We start from the raw sequence: 17,982 nt of genomic DNA on the forward strand, positions 1-17,982 counted from the left end.
GGGCAAGCCGCGCGTGTCACGTTCACACATATCGCTCAATAAAGCACTTCAGCGGTATCGACATAACGGCCGCACCACTGGTGGTAACGGCTAGTGGTACCGGTAGTAAGAGGAGCCGAAAGGACCCAGAACCACAGGGCACTACAAGAATATATTTCATGGTTTCACACCTGCTTACTGCAAAAGTGTACAAAATACATGCATGGTAGCGCACTGTACTCGTAATGCAAAAATAAACGAATTAAAATTAATTTGTAAACTAAGAAACGAAGGTTAACCTTCAATAATTCACGAACAGGTAGGTTCACACTCAACTGACTCACGAAACAGTATGCTAGCTGTGTCAAGAATCTTAATTAGTCGAGCAATTAAGGGTGGTGATGTGCAATGCCTTGGGGAAATGCATGCAGAAGTAGGACAATATAGCTGTTGCCCTGTTTTTGCTCATTCCCTATCAGCTGATTAATCACTTATTCATTTATTTATTTTTATTTTCACATACTGCAGCCCAATTGGGCTATCACAGGAGTGGGTTTGTACACTGCATATAACAAAATATTCTTCTGCACAAATCAACTTCAGCAACTTAAGAAACATGATACCTTCAAAATAAAAGATACAATCAATATAAAAAAACACAGCATGAATCAAGTTAACTTAACAAAAATTTCTCTAAAGGCAGTGACCAAGTTTCACCTGGGAGTAATGAAGTTCCATTTTTCAATTGTATGAGGAAAGAAGCTATACTTAAATAGGTTAATATGCGGTTGAAATGGTGAAAGGCTAAGTTTGTGGCTATTCCTAGTAGGTTTCAATTTATCAGGACACAGATAGTTGTTCTTTAATGAGTAGCGTGGGGTGTTAATTAGATTATGCAACAATTTAAGGCATTCATGATCACGCTGCTCAGACAGAGGTTGTAAACCGAGTTGTTATTTATTTAAGTCATTATTCCAAAAATTGGAGAATTGGAATTTCCCCTCAGAAGGCACTACTAGAAATAAAATCACTTTTAGTGCTTGTCGAATGGTTGCCGCAGTGTTACAGTTGACCTGCAAAGGAGGGGCCGAGCCGTTGCTCAGAAAATGGAAGAGAGGACGGACTATCTCCAGGCCCGGCTAACTTTGAGCACTTACTGTGTTGATCTGTATACTATGTATTGTACTACCGCACAGTACAACGACATATATTAATGGTTAATACAGTAATAATATGTATATATAATTATGATAATGATTCAGATCTGCATCTCCTTCCTTCATGCCACAGAGAATGTCTATGGAATTCTTGCTGTCAAATCAATAAATATACTTCAGAGCATTGTCGCGTTGTCGTGACAGTGTAGAATAACACACTGGCAACATCACTTCAAAGCATTAACTCTTTATTGGTCAAACCTGTGCCCAAAAAAACATGTGCCACTTAAAGCACAACCTAGCGGTGAGCATGGTTTGTCAAGCGCGTCACATGACTTGTCAAAGGTCGTAACATAATCACTGGTGCTATAGATATATATATATATATATATATATATATATATATATATATATACATATATACCTTCCGCAAAGTACAACACTATTTTCATCTTGCGTTGACTGATATCTTTCAGTTGTTAGTAGGTGAAATGCAATCCACAGAAAAAGGACAAACAATTGTATGCATATGTGTCAGTATAATCACGCAGTATCAGGCTGGGCATCAACTGAACTAATTCTTAATATCTGTAACTGTGATGAGGAAAGCATATGCCGTCTTGAAGAAGACAAGCCCACTTGTTGAAATATTGGCTCCTGCTTTCACCATGTTCTCGTTTTGCTCATCCTCTTGAATTTCCATCTCCCGCCTTCCCAATGTTTTCCCTTGGTTTGTATACATGGTATTTTAACACACAGCCTAAAAGATTGCAGATTCTTCTTCTATACGCATAGTTGGTATATAATTGTGAATCAGCAACACACTAAAAAAAACGTTTTCTTCTAGCATAACACTGAAGCATACAGAGCTGAAAATTTATTGTGCCTACCTAGGCGTCATTTCACATATTTAAGAGGTGAATCATTTTCCTTTGTGTACATGTGGATTGGGCCAGCTCCCACATCGAACTATATGTCATCAATCTGCACAGTTGGCACAGTAGGAATTCACAAGACAAATTTTAGCACGGTGCCTTGTTTACACGTTTCGACATTTCTGTATGCAAGATATAACACTACAATTTCCTCTGAAGATACTGTGCTTGTTGTGCAGGCCATGTTTTAATGCTAATGGATGGCACCTGTAAAATCATGTAAGACTTTTGTGAATATATTGGCACAGCAGCACCTTCTGTTATTTTGTAGGTATATATCTGACCAGCAACACAACCAAGCAGAGGTATTTTGTATTGTAGGCGAAACAGGTGGCCACTTAGGTTTGGCAGCTCTAGATGGGCACATCGCACCTAGTCGTTCCTCACCCCACTTTAACATCTACATTTCACCAATGGTCAAAGGACAATGTTGGATTCCGTAAAATATCCAATTTCAAATGCACTATGGATGACTGACTTTTGAAATAACAATGACGTGACGCCTGGAAACCCATGCACCAACTTTCTTCCCATACTAGTTACCAATGCCTTACAATGTGCCTTAAAATTATTTGTATGATGCGCCTGAATTTGGTACTAGAGTGGAGAGGAGTGCAGTAGTTAACTTTACCTGGGGTGGCAAAATGCCTCACAACACTGCTACATCAAAGTAGCAATGCTGCAGTGCTTAATGGTGCCCTTAAAGGCATTCAGTTGAGCGCATTACATAACAAGGGAGGGAGGAGTACAAACATAAATGAGATTACAAAGTAATAGTTACAATAAATAATAGGACAAAGTACAGAACAAAAGTATGCTAACATTGCTTAGCTATTAAGAAACAGAGTGTAAGAAATCATAAGAATTGCAAAACGAAAGTTATGCACACAGAACAATCAAATGTTGAAAATATGCATGCCCACATGAACTACGGTATTAATACAGGTATTTATTAGTAACTCACAAAAATAACTAAACAAGAATGTAATAAAAAAGGCAACTAATTAACAGTGCATAGCACGTTGTAAAATTTTAGTGTCAGATTCTGTGGCAATATCAGAGGGAAAGCAGTTCCATTCAGTGATGATGCAGGGTGTAAAAGAGCATGCATATTGTAACGTGTGACATGATGTGCACTTGAATTTGAGGTGGTGATCCCAGCATGAAAAGACCACAGTTGGTGACCGAAAGAAATGATTGTGAAGGGAAGTATGATTATAAAGTTTGTCAAGCAGGCAAAGACGCACTGATTTGTGGCGAAGGGATAGTGCTTGTAAATCGGTACGTGCTTTTAATGATGAGACTCAAGTGTAAGATGAATAGTTCGAAAATATGAAGGTGAGCAGCCCAGTTTCGAACAAATCCAATCTCGTCAACAATGTATACCTGCCAGAGTACTATATTAGTGATGAGTATTCGAGCTTTGTGTGGATTAGTGTAGTGTAAGCAAGTTTATGTATGTTGACAAGAGCATGCTTTAGGTTTCATTTGGTGATGCCAAGAGAGTGACCAACTGCTGCAAAGATGGAGTAAATGTGGTGGTTTGATGTTAAGTCGTAATGTAAATGAAAACCTGTGCTGGTAGTTGAATGTTCAACTGGGATCTTCGAAATAGTCGATGACTTGTGAAATAATAATGTGTTCCATAAGTTTGCAAATTGTGCTGGTTGATCTTCATTGGTAGTTAAGGGGTGAGAAACACTCGCCGGATTTATAGAATGGGATGACTTTAGCCACTCACTAGTCTTAGGAATGGACCCAGGGGGGTATGTCGAGACACTGTGACACATTCTTGAGTAGCTTGTTATTAAATTTGCTGTGACCTGATGTAAATGAATTTTTTAATCTGTTTAGTAAGGTAAAAATGCCCGACTCATTAATAACAATTTCAGACATGTCAGATTGCATGGGGAAGTCAGGCCATGCAGTGATCTCTTCGCAGGTGGACACTCAACAAAACATGTCATTTAATGACTGCACACACTATAACTCGGGAACTACGTCACCACCAGAATTATGATTATGTCAGGCTGTGAATAGGGGTTTACTACGTGCCATAATCACTGTTATTCATAATAAATCATAGCTGTAAACTTGCTGACGTGTGGATTTTAGTAGCAGCTGGCATTCTTTGTCACATAATATGCATCTTTGCCATGCCATGCTTTCCTTTTTGTTAAAGATAAGTCAAGCAGACCTACTATAACTGCATGATCAGACAGCCTGTCCAGGTGAGTAATGCCGGAACAGATTAGAGGATCGCTCGTCGAGATGAGGAGGAGGAATAAACATTTATTTTTGAAACAGTATCCGGGTTAAATCCCAGTTCTACTCTCTGTGGGAGGTCTCCTCATTCCAGGAACCCTCTGGCCTTTGCTGACTCCTTGGCCCTGGCTACGAGGTGTCATTGGTGTTCCGGGCCCTTGGAGGCGAGCTTGGCCTCCCACGTTTCAATGAAGTCTTCGCTTTCTTGTCTGGCATTATATTCTTTCGGTGAAGGCGATGCATCTGCATTTAGATGCCATGGACACTCGAGAATCAGGTGCGCCAAGGAGTCTGGTAAGTCGCACATTGGGCAGTGGTATCCTTGTAGCATTGGGTATAGTCTGTGCATGAGTATTCCGTGGGTGTAAGTGTTACTCTGTAGTCTTCCGAGTGTGGTACTTTTTTCTTTGGTGAGGTTTGGGTGAGGTGGTGGCTACACCCTGCATTCCACCCTGTGATGTTGAAGGATCTCTGAGTAGGTGACGGGTACGGTCTCTGCTCCTGCTGACGCAGACCGGGCATCTTGAGAGTAGGAAGGGTTGGGCCGGCAGGTGTGGCCTCGGGCCGCGGCATGTGCTGCTTCGTTCCCCTCCAGCCCGTCATGCCCAGGAACCCAGGTCACGCAGGTGTAGGGGATCAGAGTGCTGTTGTGCTTCAATATCTTTAGTGCTTCTGTCGACACGTGACCCTTAGCGTAGTTCGTGACAGCTGCTTCAGAATAAGAAAAAACGATAGCTGCGTCCTTGCACGTGGTAGTTGCTAGGGTGATTGCAGTCTCTTCTGCAGTCTCAGGGTTTTGTGCATGGACCCGGCAGACGCTAGCTCTCTACCCTGAGAATCTACGACGTTCAGGGTGTAAGCATTTCATTGCGGGTATTTGGCTGCGTCGATGTATCTGGCGTCCGGATCTTGCTTGTGTCTTCGCTGCAGGGCATCCACTCGGGTTTGTCTTCTTGTTTTGTTGTACGTGAGGTGCATGTTGCGTGTGATTGGTGCTTTGCACAGGGATTTGCGGATGTTTGGAGGAATTATTCCTTTTCGGTCCGTGGTGGCTTATAAAGGTTTCACCGCAGCTCGGCCGTTGCAGCACTGATCTCCCGGTGGGCGTGAGGTTAAGTCATTCTAACTGACTGGCTTTATGAGCTTGCTAATTCTTGCCAAGGGTTGTGTACGCCCATCTTGAGAAGTCTCGTAGTCGAAGCCGTAGATGGTAGGCCCAGGGCGATTTTGATGGCTTTGCATATTTGAATGTTAATTTGTCTACCTCTGATGAGATCTAGAATATTGGCCAATGTACATGATGAACAGGTTGGGAGAGTAATGAGTTGAGGTAATGGGAAGTGTAGACAGGAATGAAGGAAAACGTGCTATTGAGCATGAGCAGCTGCGACAGATTCTGTTGTCCAGTTAATAACGGAGAAATTAAATTGCCATAAATGATCAGAGTAGAATGCCAAAATAGCATATGCACTTCATATAGAATGTTTTGAAACTCGCTTGAAAATGCTTAATTTACATCTGGAGGGCAGTAGTATGTGCTTATGATAACATTCTGCTTGAGCATTGAAGTGAAATGAAAATGTGCTCTACGAATGAACCAACGCCAGTGAACTGCAAGAAATTATTTTTTTAAAGCTATGAGCATGCCACCTTCTATGCAGTTGCATCATTCACAACAAAAAGTATTGTATGCAGATGTGGAAAGAAAAATTTTATTTGAGATGGTATCGTTTAGCCAAGTCTTGATTAGTACAAGAGATGTCGCGCATGAATCAATGAGTGATGAAAGTGACATATATTTTGACATCACACTTCAACCATTTGTGTATAAGAATGACAGGTTTGTAGAAGCGTTATGGGTGTGTGGTTGCATAAACTGTTAGTTTCCACACTTGCAGAAGATGAAGGTTTGGCTTGTCATTCCAAAGAATGCCGAGACAGATGCACTGCACAGTTTACTTCAGAGTCCCAAACATACGTGTCGTCGTTGACCAAGAGCTTGTTATAAAGCAAGCAAGCTAAGTGTGATCTCTCTCATAATGAATACAAATTTTAAAAATAATAAGAAAATTAGTATATCTGTCCTGATTGCTGATTTGCTGTTCTTAAGTGATGGAGTAGTGCAAAAGTGACAAATATTTTGTTTGTACATTGTACTCAACCCACCACAACAGTAAAAGAAAAGGAAAGAAAGGAAGGAAAATGTAATTATGTGAAATTATACAGATGGAGCATATTTTTTTTTTCATGCTGAAGTAAACAATCAACATATGCACATGTGAATACGATTTATGTGCATGCATTAGAATAACTTTCACCAGTCACATTATGTCAGCAAGACTGCAAGGTGGGCGAATTGCTTAGGATTTATCTTAGTTTTGGTAACAGCTAGCGCAAAGGTCCGATGAGTAGAAAATGTTATTAAATACACGAGCAGGGCTGTTAATGCTTTGTGAACACCTTTCTGTAACGCTATGTGTCATATCCGCGACCGCAGCGACTAGGCCTGTATGGATAAGCGTAGGTTATGATCGAGCTATTCCTTGTCATTTCACGCGCTGATAACCACGACTTATTACAATACGGCAGTTTCTCGCCGTTTGCTAATCCGGCTTGGGCAAAGCTTCCGTCGTGGTGTGCCGCCTCACGTCCGCCGTGCGCGATGCCGGCCGGGCAATAATAGATTGACTTTTGGATGGTATGCTCGCTGCGTGAGGGAAGCCCGCAGGTGAAGGGCATGGGAAAATAGCCCATTATTATGACGCGGGGTTCGATATATGACCTGTGATTAGCCCGAGGGTTCTTAGATTAATTGCGTAGCTGTTGCGAGGCCCAATGCTTCGCGCTGCCCGATTGTAGACGGTGGACATTGTAAATATGTAGTCGAAATGAACATATTTGAATTTCGCTTGCGTTCCGCTCGCGCAAGAACTTTCAGCGACTCGCTGACTTCCCGGCTGTCGCCAGTGAATGTTCCCCGGCTAGACGCTCCTAGGTCCAAGCCCGGCCCGGGCCCGAGTAATTGCTTGCCCGCCCCGAGCGTCTTCGGACCGAGTTTGGCATATGCGGCTGACAACGCTTCCTGTGTGGCCAGCGCTAGTCGTAAAATCATGTTTTGTCAACAATTAAGTTAGCGTGTTGACGCTACGTGAAACGTCGGCCGCTTCCGTATCGTAGCTCTGTTAATTGGCATTCGCTTTGTTTTCCTTATTGTGTTACACAGTAGGTGCGATTGCGATCACTTTATTCCGACGGTTATGCTTAAAGCCAATATATATATATATATTTTTTACTGCGACGTCGTCGGCGATAGAGCAGGCAGGCCGGATCGAGGTGCCGTCCTTAGGGTGCTGCGCGTACGCTATCACCGATAGGTCGTTTATATGGACGGTAGGTAATAATAACAATGGTAACCCCGAGAGAGGAATCCATGTGATATACTGGCCCTGAATATAGGTTCGTGTATGCCGAATCGCGCCGTATGTATGTATGACTCGGTCGAATTGGCACGTACAGTTGAGAGGCTCTCATGAGATATATATTGCTCGCCGACGACATGCCGATGAAATGATGTTTAGTATTTTTCTCGCACACAACTATAAACGAACTTCCTATTAGCGCGTAGACGAATGATGAGCGCGGCATACATGTACAGTACCGTACATATTGCATATGTGCAAAACATATGTGCATAGGGGACAGGAGTTGGCTCTGTCTGAAACCCACTGATGTCTCCATTATAAACGTAAGCAGCAGTGCTTGTGTTATGCCCTGCTGCTTAATTTCAAAGAGACAAAGAGATAAATGAAAGGCATAGATAGAAACATTGAGATGAGCATTATTTATGTTCTTTTGCAATATCATGCTGCACTTACCACGAATTATAAACACTGCATTAAACACTGCAATAGTTGTCTCTATAGCTTGCTCATTTTAATAACAGTTCCATTCACAATCTCAACTGAACAGCGTTACACAACATATTAACTTAATTATTTTACTAAAGTCTGAAAGTGTCTTGGTTAGGCATGCATTTACGTATACTGGATGAGTGAGAGGCATATCAACACACTCAGTGCTGCTCTCCAACTGAGATTATTCGATCCATTGAGCAACCTGACTTTAGGCCTTCGCAGGTGAATGTTCAAGTCAATTAATGCATATACATTTGCCCACATGTCTACTGTTTGTTCTATATTGATTTCTCTCTTACGAGTAATCGCGGTGGATTATATGGGATATTACAGTTTTAAACATTGAAGGCCACAATAATGAAAATAATATAGCCTTTGAAAACAAGAAGCATAGACAGGCCATCAAAATGACAGCAAAAATAAAGAATAAATTAATTGTTTGTTAAAAAAAAGCCTAATAAACTCGTAACCCAGCATGGAGGAGATACTACCTGTGGTGTCCACAATTTAGCTAGTGGGGAGGCCTGAATGGTCGGCTCAACAAAGAACGCCACTGGTCAGGCATTTTGGAGGCTATACTACACAAAACTACCACCTTTTCACAACTGTACTGACGATGAAATGCTTGTACACCGTTTTAATGTGACAATTCCATCTGACTGAGAAAATGCATGATTTAATCACCCATGACATACCTCTTGGCTCTTGAAAGTTGAGCTCCAAGACTGGTATGCTCTGTATATCACCGACCGTAAGCACCAGACTAGCAATAGCAGAGTAACAGGGAAATCACCCACTGTAATCGCCTCTGAAAATTTAGTCAATGGAGTTAGAGAGCTCTTCTGAATCACCTTTCTAACAGCAGAGTAACACTGTACCATGTTGGAACAATACATTTGTGTTTCTCTGACATGACCCAAATACCTCAAATGGATCCCGGCACATAAGGGAGAAGTAACCATGAATAGCCCTCCCATTCTCACGAGAAGGCCCATCGAGCCGCGCGAGAACTAACTCACTGCAGCTCGGACAGTGACAGCCCAACACCCCGCAGCCCCCAGGGAAAGAGGAAGGACTGCGGGGAGGAGACGACAACAAAGGAGCAATACGAGACAACAGGGACAGACTGGTCAGGTACCACGACATACTGACACACTATACGAAACAAAGAGAAACATACCCACAACACCGCAAACAACTCGACAGGTCTCAAGAAACAGATTGGAGAAGGTTGCAAATCAGAACGTTCCAAAACCCAGTACATTTAAACAGATTAAATTCAACACAATACTCAGACACGAGCTGCAAGCTCTGCAAGCACGAACACGCAGACATGGCACACATCTTATGGAAGTGCACACAGATCAGATAAGTATATGTAGAGGACAAGATAGAACCAGGCCTTCTCGAGGAGCGATGGCTAAGTGCTCTGACTAGCTCGGAACTACACAACCAACTATGGGCTATCCAGTGGGCCCGGGCAGCGGTGGAAAGGCTATGCCCCACCGCACATAATGCCCGGGTGGCCCGAGTCCAGGCTGGCAACCTTGCAGATGCTTCTCTCACTAAAGTTTTTTCCGCATGTCCCTCCCTGGTCAAAAAAATTTACCTTCCTAAACGCCAAGTGCATCTTTAGAGGCATGACTTATAGAGATGCACTAGCAATTTAATCTCTCCACCATGGATGCTAAAAAGTCTCAAAAGGCAAAATTCTACTTGGTGATAGATGCTCCATTTCAAAGAACATTTCCCCTTTTTACACACAATGCTTTGTTTAAGGTCACATTCAGAGCAAGTGAAAAGCACAATTAGGCCTATAATTCCCTGCCTGTAATGATCCTTTGTACAAAATTGCTGTGAAACAGCATTGCATGAAGCTACACTGACTCTCTACAACTGCAGAAGATTACTCTCTTCATTCAGGCAGCAGTGACATTTCTTTCCATTCATAATAAGTCAGTCAAAATGCCTGCTCTCACATTTTTAAAATTACGTATTTCCTGATGATAAATTGCAGTTAAGAATACTGTGTCCTTGACAGTGCTGGCAAAATTGATGCAGCAAAGGCTGTCGAATTTGAGTGTAAAAGCATGTGTCACATCAGAGCAAACTTTCCGGGGTAGAAAGACGGTAAGTGAGCCTGGCACAAGAGGTGCAGGTAGATACATGTCGTTGATGTTGTCGTGTGCTTTGTTATCTGCCATGGCATTGAAAAGGCCAGAGATGTGTCCCTGTACCTAGTGTAAGCAAGCATTAAAAGTGAGTAGTTGTGAAGCTTGTGTATCCTCTGACAAAGCTATGTGGCTTTACTGTCTTGCTTCAGCTGTTAAATGACACTCAAGGAATTGGTGTGTGTCTGTATTTGGGCGATGTTTGATAAAAATGAGGCTGCCTCATTGGTGTCATGTGTGACTATCGCGTACCAGCCCTACTCTGCAGACTCTTATCATGTATGGTATGAAGCTCAAGTAGAGTTGCAGACATCCATTGTATATTCCTTATTTTTATAAAGACGGTAGTACTCATACTATGCTTCCATCTTCTGTAATAGCAGCGTCTGTACAAAATACATTGGTCCAAAGGAACATCAGTGTACAGCTGTGCCATAGCCTTAAGTCTGTTCTTGCACCCATGCAATCAGAAGTGACTGCAACATGCAACCTCTTTAATTCACATGCTCATTCCCATTGAATCAGCAACGCTGCCATGGTGTTCACCTGGGCATGTTCTTGAGTAAACAGAGGGAGAGCAGCTATTGCCCTCATCCCATTCTGAATAATGATCTCAATCTGGTCCTTCTGCTTCGGTGAGAGCCAGTAAAACTGAGCCTGATAAATAATACGTGGCTGGAGTGCAGACCAAACAGCATTACTGGCTACTTCGGTACATGCCCCTCCATATTTTGAAGCAATCCTTCATATCAGCTGAAAGGTTGACATTGGTGTCTTCTTTATTTTGCTTAGCCAATTTTATCGTGTTCCAGATTGGCGAACATCGAGAGCAAGGATCTGTACTTCTATTTCTTGTAACAAGGACCAGTGCCGTAGCCAGGAATATTTTTGTACATGTGTAGGGGGGGCGAGGAAGGCAGGGGGCAGGTGAGGATTGTCTGCACATCATCTTATGCCAGGTAAACAGAAATTTTGGGTTTGGGGGCAAGAAGTTACGTTCCCTGTGTCGAGCATGCTGCAAGGCAATGCCGGTCTAGTCTGGTGTGGTTGGAAATGCCTCTCTCAAACTAATTGCCAAGAATTGTTAGAAAGCTATACTGTGGCTCCTTTTCCTTGCAGCAAGGTGTGTATTGTCCAAAATGAGTGATGCACGAATGATGGATGTCGCTGCACCTATTGCTGCCTGCAAACGTGAGCCACCATTCAGGAGCACAGCAGTACTGGGTGGTAATGCTAGTAAATTGACATAAGTAACAAGGCTTCATTATGCATGCAATGGAGTTAAATGTATTTTTGATTAAAATGGCTGTGACATATGAGTAGGCTTTGTTTTTTGTGGCTATTATCTGGCTTTCATGCACCCCCTGCATGGGCTGTATTATTCTTGCATCCCTCTGACAATAAACATTTGCTTATGAGTACTTCTTGCTACCTTCATTATCGATTTTTTTTTCTTGATACTCGGATCCCCATCTTTGCAATGTGGCCTCTGGCTGTTTAAGTTCTTAGGAATGCAGACTTGTATGATGTTAACATACCTGAAAAGAAGCAGTATGCACACTGAATACTAGAATTATAGAAAGCCACTGCTGTAAAATTAATGGTTAGTCTTGAAAAGGGTCAGCTGAATTTGCCACAATGAATAATTTACTGAAGCTATAAAAGCTGCTTGCCTGAATAAATTTTCCAAGACAAATACAGCAATATGTGTGTCATGTTTGAATAGAATTCACAATTACCTGAAACATATTTGCTTTGAGAATTTGTCCCAGGTGCCAGAAGCACACTTATTGCAGAAGCTTAAAAGCAATACAATGACAGCTACACACCTCTACCACGTGGAATAAAAAAAACCCAGACGGTAGCACACTACTCAGCGAGATAAAAAAACAAACTCATGTTGTCATTTATTGAAACTGCTTTTTATTTTTAAAAGTTCAATTCAGAACAAGTTGCTCCAGAGTGTATTAATGATTACGTCGGTTTCCATATTACATGCCCTTCTGTGGCAAAAAAATGTTGCACATAAACAATCAATCATGCATGCCCTCCAACAAAGAGTGCATTTTCTGGATGGAAACTGAGTGAATCAAGTGACATGTGGCTCATATGTAATTGCACGTAAACTTGATGGCTGATAGCACTAAGGGCAAGTAGTAGTAATATAAACTTTATTTCTCTTAGTGGTTTGGGCGGTCGGTGCGTCCCTCAGTCCAGGGCTCCACCGGTCTCTGTGGTTTGCTGGGCTTGATCAAGAAGAGCTCTCTGGCTCTCTGCATCTTCACTAGCAAGCCAAACATTCCATTGTCTGTTACTTGGCACTTGCGCCGTAAGGGGCGAATTGGAATTTGGAGACTGTAGTTTATACATTCATGTTACGTGGGCAAGAGTTGGCAGCTCCCCGCACCAAGAACACATACTTTCATAGAATGTAGAGTGTATCTTACTGAGTATTTGTAGGCGTAGATATGTGTTAGTCTCCAGAAGAGGGTTACAGCGCCGAAAAAACACAACACACAGCAGCGTCTCGCTTGCTGTGTGTTGTGTTTTTTCGGCACTGTAACCCTCTTCTGGAAACATGCACCAACTAGCCCCCCAACAAGTATGTGTTAGTCTGTACATAGCACTAATCCCTGGCCTGTTCTCCCATAAGGTTGGGATGCGGACGCCTGTATTTTTGTCTCTCTTTTTCCTGGTTTTCGAAGGTGTCACGTGGGTGAATGGGGGGTTCCTTGAAAGGACCGACTAGTGCTTGGATGCTTATTGCCCGAGCAGTCGGTCTGCCCTCTAATTTCCCTCGAGTCCAGAATGCGCCGGGCACCAAATTACCACCTGGTTCAATTCTGTGAGTTTTGCGTGGGAGGGTACCCGTCATTAACGAACAGCATGCTGCCTTAGAGGTACACCATAGCCAATGCAGATTGTTTCTTTTGGGAGCTCTGCCACCCGGAGCTCAGAATATGCACGTCAAACTTAGGCTACCCACTATATGGCCTGCCCAGCTCCACTTATTTTACTTAATGACAATTAGAATATCGGCTGTCCTCGTTTTCTCTCTAACCCATACCGCTATCTTCCTGTCTCTTAACGTTCAGAATATGCACGTCAAACTTAGGCTGTCCAGAGAGCCTACGATGCGGCAGTTAGGCTCGGCCTAACAGTCCCCACGTGGGAGCAGCCCGCAGCTCTGCCCTAGGGCAAAGCTTCTCAGGACCTTGTCATTAAAGTTCTTTGTCTGTCTGTCTGTCTGTCTGCACCTCGAAAGGCCAGTGCTATGGCTGCTGCATCCATGGTACAGGTTGAAGGGTTACGAATGGAGGTTGTTATCACTGTGAACCGATTGAAGGCCACTATTGTGAATTTGTCTGCTGCCACTCTACACGCATTTGTGTAGTATATGTCTGGATTTCTTTCATACTTCTTTAGTAAAGCCTTTGATTGCGCTTTCCTGCTTTGGTGGTGTTCCGTGCTTATATTCTTTGGGATTGGTGAAACTATAATTTTCTCTCTTGTTTGTCTGGGTAGCGAAACTGTTTTTTCCCAGCCACACTGCGCTCTCAGGGGATATCCCACCTTTTGCAATAGGGCCTTTCCTTGTTTTGTCGAATTCAGACGTTCTGTCTGAGGTGTGACCACTGCTGTGGCATGTTCTTCATATGTGTTGTGAATACCAAGAGCCTCCAGATTTTTGGCACTTGTGTTTTTGGGAGCCCTAACAGCCCCGATGATGGAGCTCACTTTAGACATGTTCTGCAGACTTTAGTTCTGCTGAACTACTACGTCAAACACTTGTCTTTGCTTCGTGTGTTGTCGACAAATTCGACTTCGCCCTGCCATCTGCTAGCCGCCTGGTTAGCTCAGATGGTAGAGCGGCTGCCCCGGAAAGGTGGTGGTCCCGGGTTCGAGTCCCGGACCAGGACGAATTTTTCTTCAACTCTGAGGCTTTTCTTTCGAGGAACCCGTATGGGCTTCCTTTGTAGCAATTGCTATGAACGGGTGGATGTCTGATTTTCCCTTTATTAATTAAGAAAAAGAAATTGTATGCTGTAACTGCCTGAAATTTATTTCTAATGCACAGACTTCTGTGCATAGACAATTTGGTACAAGAAATTGCTGGTACAGATTTCCCAGTGAAAATGCATGCATGCAGTTTTAGGCTTATTTCACAAAACTGATAAAATGAACATAATTGTGTGCACACACTGCATGCCTCCATTTAACACAGAAACAGGCTGGCTGTTTGCATTGTTCATGCTGCATAACAGTAATTTGCCGCCTTAGAAATAATGTTGCTGTGACACAAATCGCTGTCACAACCTATATCGGCACTTAGGGAATGGTTATCAAACACACCTCATGACGAAAATACAACACTCTTTGACCCGCCGTGGTTGCTATGTGTCCTTGGCGTTGTGCTTAGTATTAAGCACGAGGTCGCAGGATCATATCCTGGCCACGGCGGCCGCACTTCGATGCGGTGGCGTGCAAGAACGCCCGCGTGCCGTGGCTGAGCACGGTAAAGAACCCCAGGAGATCAATATTAATCCGAAGTCCCCAAATGCATGCGGCGTGCCTCGTAATCAGATCGTGGTTCCGGCACGTAAAACGGGAGAAATTGAAAGAAACAAAACAATGTCTCTTTTTCGTGCGGCACTAGCTCCTTGAGTTTTCTTCGGCGGACCGACGGGTCTCAACACCGCAGCATAAAAGGTGTGAGCATTATGTGCATTACGCAATGGGTCCGCGCCGTACTCGCCACCGCAGCTGAATATATAAGGCCGCGTGAAACATGAGGCAACTGGGCAAGCGGTAATCCGAAACGCGCCGTTTCCAAAGCAGTCCACACCGTACGCGCTCCGATTTTGTGAGGACTGTGGGCGAGGTTTCACTAGCCGCTTTCATATCGTGGCGCAGTAATGCCCGAGCACGGCCGCGCGAACCACAAAAGTGTATTGTAGTACACAGATCACAAGGCGATGGCTACTCGGTGGCCGATCACCGCCGTGCTGCGCAGGGGGCAGGTATTCTTGTGAGGTTCCACATATTACACGCAACACTCTCCGACGGTCGTAAGAACGCACATAGACACACGCGCAGAACTACGAAGAGCAAAACAGGTGCCGTCACCGGCGCCGACGACAGTGGCGCTTCGAGGGCTTTGCCTTCAGTTTCAATTTTAGTTGATGGGAAAACAAACAGAAGCGAGGACATTCTACGGCCGAAGCCGTCGAAGTTTTGCATGGTCGCGCTTCCGAAGTCAGGTCGTCATGCAGGTGCCGACCGGTGGTTCTGGCAGCGCGACAGGACATTGTGATCAACGAGACGAACAAATCGTCTTTTATATCGCCCTAAATAAGCTGGCTTGCACTCTGGAAATGTATAAATTTGCAGAATTAAAAGAAAGAAAAGCAACCACTTGGACAATATATCTCTCCTTTCTCGTCTCCTTCTCACAGATGTGTATACTAAAATAAAATAACGCATAAAATAAGAAACAGAGAACTCCGTTTACGCTAAAGGGAGGCCATTGGGAGGCCTCTATCTTCGAAACTCCCTCTTAATAAGGATGTAGAATTGAGGTTCTTTCTCCTTCTTTCATCCCCATTTTGCGAGGGAGCGAAATGGAGGACGCTGAACATTTCTGCACCACTGTAAGGGAGCACGGTTTTCAGGCACGTAGTCTCAAGGGAGGTGACATCCCTTAATATGCCCTTTTCGGCTCATTTGCGTTTACAGTGCAGGTGCAAACGCGCTGTCTGTCGTTACTGGGTACAAATGCGCTGCATCTCTCTTCAAGCTGCGAACGCGCTGCGCTCGCTACAAGCTGCACACGCGCCGTCTCGCTACAAGCTAAAAACGCGCTGACTCTCGCTATTAGGTGCAAACGCGCTCCCTCTCGCTACTAGGTGCAAACGAGCTGCCTCCCGCGAGAAGGTGCAAACGCGCTGCCTATAGCAATTGGGTGCAAACGCTCTGCTTCTCGCTACAAGCTGTACACACGCTGCTTCTCGCTACTAAGTAGAAATGCGCTGTCTCTCTCTACAAGATGCAAACGCGCTGCCTCTCGCTAGAAGCTTCAAATGCTCTCCCTCTCGCTACAAGGTGCAAACGCGCGGCCGATCGCGACCAGCTGAAAACGCGCCAGCTCGCTATCAGGTGCAAACGTGCTGCCTCTCACTACTGGTTGCAAACGCGTTGCTCTCGCTACTAAAGGTGCAAATGCACTGCCTCTCTATACAAGGCGCAAACACGGTGCCTCTCGCTACAGGGTGCGAACGCGCTGCCTCTCGCTACAATGTGCTAACGCGCCGCCTATCGCTACACTGTGGCAAATGCACTGCTTCTCGCTACTACGTGCAAATGGGCTTCCCCCCTCTACAAGGTGCAAACGCGCTACCTCTAGCTACAAGCTTCAAATGCGCTGCCTCTGGCTACGCGGTGCAAACGCACTGCCTCTCGCTACGAGTTTCAAGCGTTGCTGTTCCTACTATAGGTGCAAACGCACTGCCTCTGGCTACTAGGTGCAAACGCGTTACCTCTCACTTGAAGCTGCAAACACGCCGCATCTCGCTACTAGGTACAAATGCGCTGTCTCTCTCTACAAGATCGAAACGCGCTACCTGTCACTAGAAGCTTGGACGCGCTGCCTCTCGCTACAAGTTGCGAACGCGCGGCCGCTCGCTAAAAGATGAAAACGCGTCATTTCGCTACAAGCTGCAAACGCACCGTCTCGCTACAAGCTGCAAACGCGCCGTCTCGCTACAAGCTGCAAATGTGGTGCCTCTCGCTATAAGATGCAAACGCGCGGCCGCTCGCTACAAGCTGCATATACGCCGTCTCGCTACAAGCTCTAAACGCGCTGCCTCTCGCTACTAGTTGCAAACGCGTTGCTCTCGCTACTGTATGTGCAATCGCACTGCCTCTCGCTACAAGCTTCAAACGCGCTGCCTCTCGCTATAAGGTGGTGTGAGCGGAGGAAGCGGGCGGAAAGGGTGGAAAACTTTTAATATGGCAGATATACAAAGCACTGTCGCATTGTACAAGGCTGAAGAAAACCCCGGCTCCCCGCTCTTCTTCCGCAAAAACGCCCCACGGCTCCCAGGGTTGCTTGACCTGGTCCCCGAATACAGCTATCTTTATAGCTGAAACCCACATCCCACCCCACCTAGAAGTCCAAGTCCACTTGGAAAAGAAAGCTACTCTTGCATTAACAGATCATGGATAGCCTTGTGGATGTCGGGGTCGGATCGCATCGGAAAACATTTATTGGGCTATAGAAAAGAGATCTTCGCGGCTTCAGACGGCGTCTTCCATCTTCTGATGGATTCTTCTGTCTGCAATCACATGGTTGGTGCCCTAGTCCAAGGCTCCACTGAGTATGGCCAACCCGCGAGCTCGCTCTACTAGGCGCTTTTGGTCGTTCAAGCTTACGCTGGAAAGCATACTCTCCCACTGTTCCGCACTCGGGTTTCTAATTTTATAAATAGTTGGGGACTCAATATTTTGACAGGCCCATGATATGTGGTACAGATCTGGTTTCTCTCTGCACCATGGGCACTTA

At 44.5% G+C, this 17,982-nt stretch overlaps 1 protein-coding gene across 16 annotated transcripts in view; it reads left to right on the forward strand.

Moving 5' to 3' along the window:
• Positions 1 to 17,982, forward strand: part of LOC135908735 (uncharacterized) — a 1,076,237-nt gene that overhangs the window by 480,865 nt on the left and 577,390 nt on the right. The window lies entirely within an intron of this gene.

This window comes from Dermacentor albipictus, unplaced genomic scaffold, assembly GCF_038994185.2.
Source record: "Dermacentor albipictus isolate Rhodes 1998 colony unplaced genomic scaffold, USDA_Dalb.pri_finalv2 scaffold_18, whole genome shotgun sequence".
NCBI lineage: Eukaryota > Metazoa > Arthropoda > Arachnida > Ixodida > Ixodidae > Dermacentor > Dermacentor albipictus.